The sequence below is a fragment of the Lepus europaeus genome, chromosome 14, assembly GCF_033115175.1.
Source record: "Lepus europaeus isolate LE1 chromosome 14, mLepTim1.pri, whole genome shotgun sequence".
Taxonomy (NCBI): domain Eukaryota; kingdom Metazoa; phylum Chordata; class Mammalia; order Lagomorpha; family Leporidae; genus Lepus; species Lepus europaeus.
This window is the reverse complement of record NC_084840.1, coordinates 43,737,762-43,751,720: the sequence shown is the minus strand read 5'-3', so window position 1 is coordinate 43,751,720 and position 13,959 is coordinate 43,737,762. Positions and strand designations below refer to the sequence as shown.

The window sequence follows — 13,959 nt, the reverse complement described above, 5'->3', positions numbered from 1 at the left end:
AGGTTTCATTCTGACCCAGTGTGCACACTCTGACTTCTATCTTGTTTATTTAATATGCAACAAAGAAAACTTATAAAGAGAGCTCAACCAACTATGTGTTCGAGGGTGCCTATCTTTCTTTTCCATTCTGTGTTGCTTCTCTTCTTTTACTGAAAACAGCTCAGTACCAAACTACTACCAATACAGAAAATGAGGGCACAGTGGGTAAAGACACTGCCCATTAAGTCTGCTTTCCACATGGGTGTTGGTTTGTGCCCTGGCTATTGTACTTCCAATCCAGCTCCCTGCTAATGGCCTGGAAAAGCAGAGAAAGATGGCCCAAGTCCTCGGACCCCTGCCACCCATGTGGGAGACCTGGGTGAAGCTTCTGGCTTTGGCCTGGCCCAGACTCAGACTGGGGCCATTTAGGGAGTTAACCAGTAGATGGAAGATCTCTGTCTCACTCTATTTGTAATTTTCAAGTAAGTAAATCTTAAAAAGAGAAATAAAATAAAATAAAATAAAATAGGGAGGCTGGCATTGTGGTAGCAGGTTAAGCCATCACCTGTGATGCCAGCATCCCATACCAGAGCCAATTCGATTCCTGGCTGCTCCACTTCCAATCCAGCTCTCTACTAATGTCCTGGAAAGCAGCAGAAGGTGGTACAAGTACTTGGGTCCATGTACCCATGTGGGAGACCCAGATGAAGCTCCTGGATCCTGTCTTCAGTGTGGCCCAGTCCTGGGCATTGCAGCCATTTGGGTAGTGAACCAGCAGATGAAAGATGTCTCTGTCTCTCCCTTTCTCTCTGTAACTCTGCCTTTCAAATAAATAAATATATTTTTTTTAAAAAGTGAGGGCAGCAATGACCATGTGGCATTTTAAACATGTATTTCCAACAAGCAAATTTTGACAATGAACACAATTATATTGTAATATTAAGAAACAAAACACTAAGATTCTATAGGTTCATTTAAAATGACTTTTTAAAAAAGATTTATTTAAGTATTTGAGAGACAGAGTTACAGAGACAGGGAGAGACAGAGAGAGATCATCCACCTGCTGGTTCACTCCTGAAATGGCCACAATGGCCAGAGCTGGGCCAAGCTGAAACCAGGAGGCAAGAGCTTCTTCTGGGTCTCCCACATGGGTGCAGGGGGCCCAAGCATCTGGGTCATCCTCCACTGCTTTCCTAGGCCAGCAGCATGGATGCTAGATCAGAAATGGAGCAGCTGGGGCTCAAAGCGTGCTCACATGTGACGGTGGCACCCAGGCAGAGACTTATCCTACTACACCACAGCGCCAGCCCCTTTAAAATGTCTTTAAAACAAGACCCTAAAGAGCTAAGTTTTCATTAGCCACACAAAATTGTCTTATCAATCTCTGGCTGAAGATGGTAAGAAGAATACATTTAATATTTATATACGTATATTATACATATATATGTATATTTATATACGTATATTATATATATGTATATTATATATATATTTTACTCACAAATAATCTTGTTACTCATGCTGAAACACCCTACAATTTTGTGTTTCTAAACATATTTTTAAACTCTTCAAAGTGAAAAGTAAATCTCCATTCTTTCAAATTAATGTTTCTTATTTATTTTTAAATATTTCACTTCTATAATTTGAAAGGCAGAGTTACAAAAATAGAGAGGGGTGGGATAGAGAATGAGATCTTCCACCTGTTGGTTCACTCCCCAGATGGTTGCAATGGCCAGCGCTGGAGCGTCATCCTGGTCTCCCACAGGGGTGCAGGGGCCCAAGTACTTGGGCCATCTTCCTCTCCTTTCCCAGGCCTTTAGCAGGGAGCGGAATTAAAAATGGAGCAGCCGGGCCCCAAGCTGGCACCCCTACGGGATGTGGCATCACAGGCTGCAGCTTTTACTCACTATGCCACAATGGAAAAATGGTAAATATGAAACTAAAGAAATTTAAGTTCAATTTAAAACTAAAATAACGATAGAAAAAACAGGTACAAGAGTACTTCAAAATATTCATGGAAAAAATGGAACTCAAGTTTACCTTGGTGCAATAAAACTTTGAAATCCATGTGTAGATTTTTCATAGCATACATTTTCCATGAACACGCTGAAGAATCTTGCAATCTGACATACACATTCCACTACAGCACCTGAATGAAGCAGAGCAGCAGAACAAGTGTGAAGTCAGGAATACGTGTGGGGGCCGGCAAGGTGGCATAGCGAGTTAGGCCACCACCTGTGGCGCTAGCACCCCGTACGGACTGTTCTGCCCATTCACTTCAGATTTAAATTCGACTCCTATTTTTTTAGTTTCATAGTCATCATTTTTCCAGTCCAGGATTCTCCACTTCAGATCCAGCTCTGCCTGGACAAAACAGCAGAAGGTGACCCCAGTCCTTAGGCTTCTGCCACCCATGTAGAAGCTCCTGGCTTCAGCCTGGCCCAGCCCTGGTGGCTGTGGCATTTGGGGTGTGAACCAGTGGATAGAACCTCTCTGTGTGTGTCTCATTCTATCTCTTCAACTCTGCCTTTCAAATAAACAGCTTAAAAAAATGTCTCTGAAACTCATCTTCAAAAGATGCCAAGTTTTCACTTCTCACAAATAATGGCAAGAGTAAGCAAAGAAAATGCAATTTTGCAAATTATTTAAAAAGACAACTGTCTGAAGACAGAGTACGTGTTAGCTGCCGTGGAAGGAAATCTTTTTCACTGGAAATGTTGCTCACCAGGTCCGAACAGTCAAGCGCTCCATTTAACAAAGGCCATCTGAGACAGCGGCTGCAGCTTTCGGCTGCTCCCTGTCCCTGCTACCCACTCCTTCCCCCAAGCTTACTGATTTGCAAGGATATTTGTGGTACTTTTATAGAAATATAAAATCTAAACATTTCAAAGTGTCAGCGAATTGCCAAGCATTTTAGAGCCCTACAAAAATGTAACAAGACACAGTTCTACCAGCAGACTCAAACCTCTTAATACCAACACACAAAATGTCTTGCTTCTCATGTTGGGTAACATTTGAAATGGCTGAAAAATATGTCTTCCCACAGAGGTCCCAATGATTCATTACATAATGCTAATTCCAAGAACATCCATATTAAGCCACAAATATGGTATTATAAAGGTTCCGACAGCCACCCCCAAAATGCCAAAACTGCACTCCAAAGTTCCTACAGCTTACAGCTCTTGAGAACTTCATGTTTAACATGTTCCAGAATCTCTCAACCAGGAATATATCTCTCACCTGTGGGAATCCTGTAAAAATACACACTGTTCTAAAATAAGCCACCAGCCTGAAAGCTTTATTAGCACCATTTAAGTCAACATTTATAGAGCACACAGTGCGCCAGGCAGTGTGCTAAGGTAAACCATAGTAGTGGATGAATCGCCTTTGCTTCATTTATACCACCTCTTTCCTTCCTCACAATAACGTTCTAAGATAGGCCTCTTTATTTTCCTCATTTGACGATGAACTGACACTCAGAAAGGTTAAGTAACTTGCCCGATGTCAGACCTCGGAAGCACTCAGCTTTGCATTCAGGAAGTCTGGTTATGGGGTGTGCACCCTTAATGATGGAATTCTGTGGCTCATCCACACAGAGACATGCTAGGCTTACACTTGCCCAGTAACCAGGACACACATTGGAGATCAAGTCAAAGAGGTGGACACATCTAGGGGTGAATGCAGAAGACACTAATATTAATAAAACAGCTAAACACAGCCTGGTTTGGTACCCTGGGCATAGGACACTGAGTGATGTCCTGCCTCTGGGATCTTGGGTACAATTTCTCTGAGCCCCTATTTCCTTTCCCTTAGGGATATCATACAGTTTGAAAGAAATCACAGGGGTGGTGGGCATGGGGCACAGTGATGAAGTTGCCCCTTGGGAATGCCTGTATCCCGTAACAGAATGCCTGGTTCAAGTTTCCACTCCTCTGCTTCTGACTCAGTTTCCTTCTCATGTGCACCCTGAGAGAGAGCAGATTAGGTCTCAAATACCTAAGTCAAGGCTGGCGCTGTAGTGCAGTGGGTTAAGCCAGTGTCTGCAATGTAGGCAAGCCCTACGGGCACTGGTTGAATCCCAGCAGCTGCACCAAAGATCCACCTGGGAAAGCAGTGGAGGATGGTCCAAGTCCTTGGGCCCCTGTTCATATGGGAGAGCTGGATTTCCAGGCCTCCTGGCTTCCATCTGGGCCAGCTCTGGGTGTTGGGGACATCTGGGGAGTGAATCAGTATAAAGGAAATCTATTCCTGTGTGTCATGTTTTTTTATTTTTTTTTTGTTTGTTTGTTTTTGACAGGCGCAGAGAGAGAGAGAGACAGAGAGACAGAGACAGAGATAAAGGTCTTCCTTCCATTGGTTCACCCCCCAAATGGCTGCCGCAGGGAGCACACAGCACCGATCCGAAGCCAGGAGCCAGGAGCTTCTCCTGGTCTCCCATGGGGTGCAGGGCCCAAGCACTTGGGCCATCCTCCACTGCCTTCCCAGACCACAGCAGAGAGCTAGACTGGAAGAGGGGCAACCGGGACAGAATCTGGCACCCCGACCAGGACTAGAACCTGGTGTGCCGGCGCCGCAAGGCGGAGGATTAGCCTATAGAGCCGCGGCGCTGGCCTTCTCTAGCTCTTTTGAACTACAACTCGGAAAAGCGAAGAGGAAGAAACAGTCTTGTTCCCTGCTCCCACAGCTGGACTTCCAATGGCACATCCCTGGCTGCATGGGGTACTCCCGTCTCTGGTGAGAGGTCAAACAGCCATGCAGAGAGCCCTCGTCCTGCCAGCACCCTGTCATCTGCAGTAATGTCCCACCTTTCACAGTTATGAGTGGTAACAAGTCCACTTTCACTGACACCAACCTGAGGGGGGATTCTGCTACAACCAGAGTCCCTACATGTCAGTCTCCTTCGGAAAGGACAACCCCACGTCTCCTGCTTGGAGAAACCTAGTGAATCGCAGCCGACAGGTCTGGATGTACCATCAGGCCCACCCAGTCCAATGTCCTGTACTGTTAAACAGAATCAACAATCTCAAAACAGTGTTTTTCTCTACCTGTGTGCAAGCACAACACACAGAGTACTGAACAGGTTGCAAAATTAGCAAATGAATCTTCCTATCATTAAAATTCCAAGTAAAGCTATCCTTAGTACTTCCAAAATATTCTCTAAATCACAATAATCCATCAGTAAGATTCTAAAACATTTTCCTAAATTTCTTTCAGATGTCCAGTATTGTGGTATAACTTGACAACACTAGGTTTTCAAGGAAAAAAAAATAGAAAAGAAAAAGAAATCTTGCCAAGAACATGACTTACTGGTTTCTGAAACCAAAATGATTCTCTGTTCTGTCTCTAGGACAACTGGTGCTACTCAAATGTTATTAAGACCATAATAATTAGATTTAGCTCGCCTTGTCCCCACATGGGCTTTTTCAAATGCACACAACACTGAAACACTCTAATGTTATACTAGCAAGAGGGAGGTGGTTTTATCACAAACATTAAGAGTTGATCATTTAAAAATATCAAGGTAGTATGCATGGACATATATAGTCCAAGGAAGACAAGTTTTTAGAGACTATTAGGGATCTACTTGCAAATAGATGAAAAGGCAGAGAACAGCGCGAAGAAGGCTTGAGGGGTTTCTATAACTTATTCCTTCCGCTGTGCCCAGGGTACAGCACTTTGCTAAGGCTTGCCTAGCAATCTGAGGGCCCACAGGTCCACAGACCTCATTCCCTTTGGCTACCATCTAATATCCCTTTGTCCTACCTCTGGTAACAGCCCTACTAGGAGTCGTCACCTTTCTCAACTCTTAGGCCCCGTGCCTTGTGTAGAACTGACTGTTCTCCCACCTCCAGAATGAACACATGGCTCAGCCCCGGCCCATCAGAGGGTTGAAGACCACAGCTCCAGTGATGAGTTTGTGGATGTGTAGTTACCTAACCAGAGCCAATGACATGCACCTAGAAAAATATAGGCTCAAACTTGTTGAGAACCAGCTGGCCACCACCTAAAGCTGAGAATGAAACCAACACGGGAAGGAGTAGAAGCCAGAGATGGAAGGAGACCAGGTGTCCAATGATATCACACGAGCCAACCTGTCACTGACACCTGGGCTTGGCAAGTCAATGAGTCCACAAATGTCCTTGTTGCTTAAGTCATCCCGAATCATAGTTATAGTCCTCAGCAACAGAAAAAATTTTTTGAAGATTTTATTTGAGAGGTAGAGTTACAGACAGTGAGAGGATAAGACAGAGAGAAAGGTCTTCCTTCCCCAAATGGCCGCAACGGCCAGAAGTGCGCCGATCTGAAGCCAGGAGCTTCTTCCTGGTCTCCCACCCGAGCGCAGGGGCCCAGGGACTTGGGCCAACTTCTGCTCTCCCAGGCCATAGCAGAGTGCTGGATTGGAAGAGGAACAGCCGGGACTCAAACCAGCGCCCATATGGGATGCTGGCGCCACAGCACTGGCCCCCAGCAACAGAGAATTCTAACTAATGTACACTGTTTTCCCTCTCTCAGAAGTTCAACATAAGGAAACTCTGCAGGGAAGATGTGAAAAAGGTGGGGGAAAATGGCCCATAATTTTAAGTGATGAACATGAAGACGAATACTGTGACCCAAGAAATAAGATTCTCAAATAAAATGTGCATCTGCACTACCTAGACAACATCCTCCTTATAAAACACAAGCATTTGGTCAAAAGCCTAAAATGACAGAGCCAACTTTAAACAGAAATTAAACACAATCAGAGGACTCAGAGGGCAACATTTTACCATACAATTCTACCTCTTGTACTATTTTTCTACATTTTTAAAAAGAATTACTTTATTTATTTGAAAAAGTTACAGAGAGAGAACCAGAGAGAGAGAGGTCTTCCAGTCCACTGGTTCACTCCCCAAGTGACTGCAACAGCCAGAGCTGAGCTGATCCAAAGCCAGCAGCCAAGAGCTTCTTCCGGGTCTCCTACGGAGGTGCAGGGCATATTACTTGGGTCATCTTCTGCTTTCCCAGGCCAGAACAGAGAGCTGGATTGGAAGAGGAGCAGCTGGGACTAGAACTGGCACCCATATGGGATGCCGGCACTGCAGCCTAGGGCTTTAACCCACAGCACCGACCCCTACATTTTATTTTAAATTTAAACATTAGGGTACTTTTAAAAGTTTGTGGGAAATGGAATTTAAAATATAAGCTTAGTTCCGTGCAAAACAATTTGAAATTAGTTTCATAATATATGTTTCCATGAACTTTGTGAAGATTCCTCATAGGTCTAGGTAGTGAAATAATAGGAATTCTTTATTTTCTAAATTATTTGTAAATGATCACATCCTTATTTTGTAGTCAAATTTATTTGTGGGCCAGTGGGTTAAACCACTGCCGGTTATACCAGCATCCATATGGGTGCCAGTTCAAGTCCTGGTTGCTGCACCTCAGATGCAACTTCCTGTTACTGTGCCTAGGGAAGAAATCCAATATTGCCAAAGTTCTTGGGCTTCTGCCACCCACGTGGGAGACCCAAATGGAGTCTCAGGCTTCTGGCTTCAGCCTGACCCAGCTCTGGCTGTTACAGCTATTTGGGGAGTGAAACAGCAGATCAAAGACTTATCTCTACCTCTCCCTCTAACTAAGCCTTTCAAATAAATAAAATTCCTTACACACACACTATCTGTAAGTGTAAAACATGAATGAGGGACCGGTGCTGTGGTGCAGTAGGTTAATTCTCCACCTGCCACTGCAGCCATTTGGGGAGTGAACCAATGAAGGAAGACCTTTCTCTCTCCCTCTCACTGTCTGTAATTCTACCTCTCAAATAAATAAAATTAAAAAAAAAAATGTAACATGCTAGAAGAAACTTTAAAAAAATGAATGATAGTATGGTAAATATGTAGATATTCTCCTGAACACAAGAACTGCTCATGCATGCAAGACTTTTCTAGGCCTACCAACCCACAGCCACATCATCTATTTCAGCCATCTTTAAATTAAACTTATGTTATAAAAACATATGCTAGATGGGTTAACATTTGGCCTAGCCATTAGGATGCCTACAGTCCACATCAAATACAGTGCCTAATTTGATGCCCAGTTTCAGCTCAACTTCTAGCTAATGCAGATCCTATGAGGCAGTGGTGAGGGTTCCTGACACCCATGTGGGAGACCTGGATTGAGTTCCTGGCCCCTGGCTCCATCCTGGCCTAGTGCAGGCTGCCACAGGCATTTGTGGAGTTAATCAGGGTAGATGGGCACACTCTTTCTCTTAAACAAACATCCCAAATAAAATCAAATATATGCCAGAAACAGTCAATAGAGATCTAATATCTTTTTAAAGTCATCATCCAATTGCAACAATATTATCACTGATTTTCTTTGAAGTTTCATACCATTGTAGCTATGATTGATTATTTAGGCTTGTCTGAATATTGATTCAACATTTATCACAGACTTAGTAAGATGGAAATTATTAATGAACCAATAAACAAAAGAAAATAGTTTTTCTGAAAATTTATTGGCTGTGAATAGACTGTAAAAGTGAAAGAACTCTCAAGATCAATCACATTTTACGGGGTCTTTGCCTCTATCAAACTGCTATCACTGACCTACGTAAAGGTGCCACCATTAAAATCATTCACAAGGATCTCTTTCTTATATTTGGGAAAATAACACTTGCTTTTCAAAATGGATTTCTATTCGAAATGGATCCTAGTTTTCCACTAAATGACTTGTCCAATCTTCCATTCCACAGTAATAGAACACGAAAGCACATCATTAAAAAGAACCTGGAGCTGGGTTTCAAATGTTTGAATAAAATGTGGGAAACTGAATGGACAAAATGGATCTTTTCGCTTCTCAGACTGGGGAATGAAAAATGCGGCAGTGCGAAGTGGTTAATGTATTCTATATTTAGCTCCCTACTCCAGGAACAAAAAAAGAAAAAAGAAAAAGGAGGGAGAAGAATTCAAATCTAGACTAAGATATTATCCAAAAGCTTTTTTGCAGAATAAAACCTCCCTTACATAAGGGCTCTTTGCTTAAAATCAATTTCTAGGAAAATAATATTTTGATCAGAACCCTTCCCATTGCAGTAGATTTATACAGAAACAGTGCCTTTTATTTTAGGCTGATCAATGGCATCCCAAGATTTCTTTTGTAGGATTAAAAATCAAATAAAAACCCAAACAGCAAAACAGCTTAAGGAAACACAGCTATGTGGAACAGAGAATGTCTGCATAATTACTTTTAAGGCATGGAGGTGTAGGTGGTTTCCCCAGAATTTTCACACTAAAGGGGCTCAGAGGCAACAAACTCCTTGGAATAGGATTGGCCCGGGGAGAGTCGCTGAGAAGGTTCATTGACTTGGTATACATTTGGTTTAGGGGTGAAATCATTTGATGGGACTCTTGTCCTTCAGCTGCAAACTTTACTGTTCTGTGTTTCCTGAGATTCTAGATGTTAGTCCTGATAGCAATTAGAGTCAGCTCAACTGCTGCTTCTCCCCTACTGGCCATTCCCAGCGCCTTCTGTATTACTTGCCTCACTTCCCAAGGGAGCTCAGAGTTGACATAACTTTCCGAAGTCACACAGGTACTAAATAATGGAACCTTAAGTAGAATAAGGACTATTTTCTCATAGTCAACACAAGCATTTCCGAGATGAGGTACAGGCTGAGTAGTCCAGTGAATGAGAAAGTGGTGGATCCGACTCCCTGGCTGTGAATACTCACACACAACACTCTGAACAATCACTCTACTCTTAAGAGCCTGACAACTGGGGCTGGCATTATGTACGACCCAATGGGTGAAGTGCTAGCCTGTGACAGTGGTATGCCATATGGGAGCTGGTTTGTGTCCCAGCTGCTCCACTTCTGATCCAGCTCCCTGCTAATGCTCCCGGAAAAGCAGAGGAAGATGGCCCAAGCCCTTGGGACCCTGCCATCCACATGAGAGACCCAGATGAAGCTTCTGGCTCCTGGCTTTGGCCTGGCCCAACTCTGGATGTTGTAGCCATTTGAGGAGTGAACCAGTGGATGGAAGATCTTGATCTAACTCTGGCTTTCAATATATATATATTTTTCAATATATATATTTTTTTAAAGCAGCAGCTCAAGAGCTATTCCAGGCATCTTCAAGAACAGAGAGGGACTGAAGGGAGGAGAGAACTTCCATTTTGATTATGGCCTTGTCTAAATAAGGTCAGAGTTTGTGAACTCAAGAGGCTTCCATAGCCTTGGCAGCCCTTGACAAGAGCCTCGGGCGATTACTGATGTCATAAGAGTGTCAATCTTTAAATCAATAGGACTCACTGTGCACTTACTCCCCATGTAGGATCTCTGCCCTTAATGTGTTGTACTATGCGAATTAATGGTAAAAACTAGTATTCAAACAGTACTTTATACTTTGTGTGTCTATGTGGGTGCAATCTGTTGAAATCTTTACTTAGTATATACTAAGTTGATCTTCTGTATATAAAGATAATTAAAAATGAATCTTGATGAAGAATGGGATGGGAGAGGGAGTAGGAGATGGGATGGTTTGCGGGTGGGAGGGTGGTTATGGGGGGAAAAAAACTGCTATAATCCAAAAGTTGTACTTTGGAAATTTATATTTATTAAATAAAAGTTTTCTAAAAACAAAAAAAAACAACAAAGGAGGAATGGGGGAATACAGAAGTGCTACAGACTTTCCAGTTTTATTCTCAATAACTGAGAAAGAAAATGGGAAGACAAATCCAGGAGCTTTGGAAGCCAAAAGCACTTCTCTCCTTCACTCTGCAAAGATTGAGGGCTCTCAACATCTCTTCCTCTTTTATTCCACTGGGACTAGACCGCAGAAGCCAATGGCACTAGAGCACGAATAACTATACTCAAAACCAAGTGTACCTAAGCTTTCAAACACATATCTAGGAAGACTTGTCAGTTTAGAGATTAAAACAGGGGAGCTCATAAGTATATAATATTAATTGATTCAGATTTGAACTGCCTTAATTTTTAAGATTTGTCATTGCTAATTCATCATATAAATATTTATGGCCTTAGATTTAGATTATATAAATAATCTAAATTCATCCTAAACATAATCACAAAATCATCCTTAGAAGGAAATGTGCATACACTAGTACCTGCATAGTCTTATAAATTAGAAATATGAAATCCATTTATACTTAGAGCATGTTTTAAGTTATATGACTTTTTCAATACATCCACTTCTTACTAATTCGAAAATGCAACATTTTTGACCCAGAAACCTACAACTCTTTGAATTACAGAAATATAAGCATCTACAGCTAATCTGTCACTTTGGAAAAAAGATAGGTAGTTTGCTAATAAATATGCTGCCCTTTAAAATGCTCTGCTAGGGCGCCACTGTGGCACAGCAGGTAAAGCTGCTGCCTGGAGTGCTGGCATCCCATATGGGCACCACTTAATGATCCAACTCCCTGCTAATGGCCTGGGAAAGCAGCAGAAGATGGCCCAAGTCCTTGGGCCCCTGTACCTATGTAGGAGACCTGGATGAAGCTCCTGGTTCCTGGCTTTGGATCAGCCCAGCTCCGGCCACTGCAGCCATTTGGGGAGCAAACCAGCAAATGGAAGATCTGTCTCTCACTCTCTCTATAACTGCTTTTCAATAAGTAAATCTTAAAGAAAATGTGCACTGCTAAAAGAAAAATTTATGAAAATATGCCTTTATTTGACAAGTGTTGGGACATGAAACTCCCCTAATGGTCTCCACTTAATGATGGCTTGACGTGGGATATTTTTATTTTATGATGGTGCATAAGTCATATGCATTCAGTAGAAACAGAACTTCATATTTTGAACTTTAATATTTTTCTGAGCTAGTGAAATTCTCTATGGTTTTCTGTTGAGATGCTGAATAGCATATTATGTTGCTAAGTTATGATGCTCAGTAGGCTAGGTGAATTAAATGCATTTCAACTTATATTTTGTTTCTGATGGGTTTATCAGAAAGCAACCGCTGTGTAGGTTGAGGAGCACCTGCATGTGAGTACAGCATTCTGAAAGATACACACTACCCTGGTATGGTGATGGTGTTGAAGAGAAAGGGAGATGACATCACAGGTACTCTACTGCACAGGGCAGTGACATCATCTATTACTGTCAGAGACCTCGAGGGCTAGGCTGTACTATACTTCCTGGCCTCATCACACACCCACCGGGACACCAGCCACAGCAGACAGAACCCACATAACTGCATCTCTCCTTCCATCTTTCCATAGGAGGCGCTCTCTCAGTCTGGCTCATACAGTACCAACTGTTCTCCTAGAACGTTTCTCTTCACCCTTCAATATCCTGCTCAAACACAGCTTTCTTGGGAAGCTCTATTTCCCCATGGTAGAAGTGATTAGTCTCCTCTACATTCCTATCACACTTTGCACTTGCCTCTACTATAAAACCCATAATAATAGACTTTAAAGCATGAATACATGCAACACTTCAATATTTTAAGCCACAGGTCATGCCATTTTATTCCATATTTGGCCCAGTGCCTGGCCAAGGCACTCCACATGTTGGTGACTAAATTAACAAACGAATGAATGGATGAGTAAAGCAACAGAAGAGAACCAGTAAAGGGAACTTAGCAGAGGCAGACAGTACAGGTACACTCGGCCTGTTTCCAATGTAGTTTTCATACACAACAGAGAAATTATGAAGACACCTGCAAATCCTACGTGTAGAGCAATCCTTCTGTTTTCAATTCGGAAAAAAAAAAAAAAACTATACACAGAAGCAGGTAGTTAGTCTAGCAGTTAAGACCCGAGTCCCCCACTGGGATGCCCAGGTTCAATTCCTACTCTCGTTCTTGTTCTGGCTTCTTGGCGATGCAAACTCTGGAAGACAGCAGTGATGGTTGGGTCCCAGCCACCCACACAGGAGACCTGGACTGAGTTTCTGGCTCCCAGCTCTAGCATGGGCCACTGCCGGCATTTGGGGAGCTGGGAGCTCTCTCGTCACTCTTTGTCTCTCTGCCTCTCGCCTCTCAAATAAATAGAACAATTTTAAAGAAAAGACAACACAGATGTGCTATCTTGAAATAATTTTTGAGGGACTTATTTACTTATTTGAAAGGCATAGTCAGAGAGGTCTTCCGATGGCTGGTTCACTCCCCAAATGGTCACAACGGCTGGAGACAGGCCAATCCAAACCAAGGAGCCAGGAGCCTCCCCCAGGTCTCCCATGTGACTGCAGGGGCCCAAGGACTTGGGCCATCTTCCGCTGCCTTCCCAGGCCATCAGCAGAGAGCTGGTTTGGAAGTAGAGCAGCCGGGACTCAAACTGGCACCCATATGGCATGCCAGCACCACAGGCGGTGGCCTCACCCACTACAGCACCCGGGCTCCAAAACAGTTTCATCTGTAAATCAGACTACTTGAAACCTTTCGTTAACCATCACAATACAGTGTAGGCTATCTGTATTACATATCACCTTTTCAGGGCTCTAAGCACAAAAACACACTGTGCACTGACATTATTTTAGCTTCCTGTTGTCATCAATGGCTGAACACTTTCTGTGCTGATTAGAACTAAACCTAACTTCCTCCACACAGGGCACGGTGTTTCAGTCCTCCGTGAAGACAGACCTGCTGTCGGCTCAAGGGCTGTTTATGTTAGTAAGTCCCACCTCATTTACCACTTCTCCGTGACCTGGCTCCTCCTATTTTTTTCTTCATGATCCACTCTTGACCCTTTGAGCTCTTCCAGGTAACCGTGCTTAACCAGGAGACAGCATCAGAGACCCACAGGAACTGGTTTTGAAATACACACATCCAGCTCTCTGATGCTAATAATTTACTAGATATCTACATGGCTTGACTCCTTGAACACATTCTGTTTAGTAAAGGAACGGGAGTTGAAAAGAGCACCCAATGTTTTTAGCATGACCCATGTCCTGGAGAACACGGGCATCAGCTAGTCAGTGCACAGATCACAGATAATCTTTCATTTTTTCCCTGCAGGTAATAATACATAGCAAGG

At 43.1% G+C, this 13,959-nt stretch overlaps 1 protein-coding gene across 6 annotated transcripts in view; it reads right to left on the bottom strand.

Annotated features, from left to right (window-relative positions):
* The window catches only part of CACNB2 (calcium voltage-gated channel auxiliary subunit beta 2), a 393,103-nt gene that overhangs the window by 357,690 nt on the left and 21,454 nt on the right, over positions 1–13,959 (bottom strand). The gene's annotated exons all lie outside the window — the stretch shown is intronic.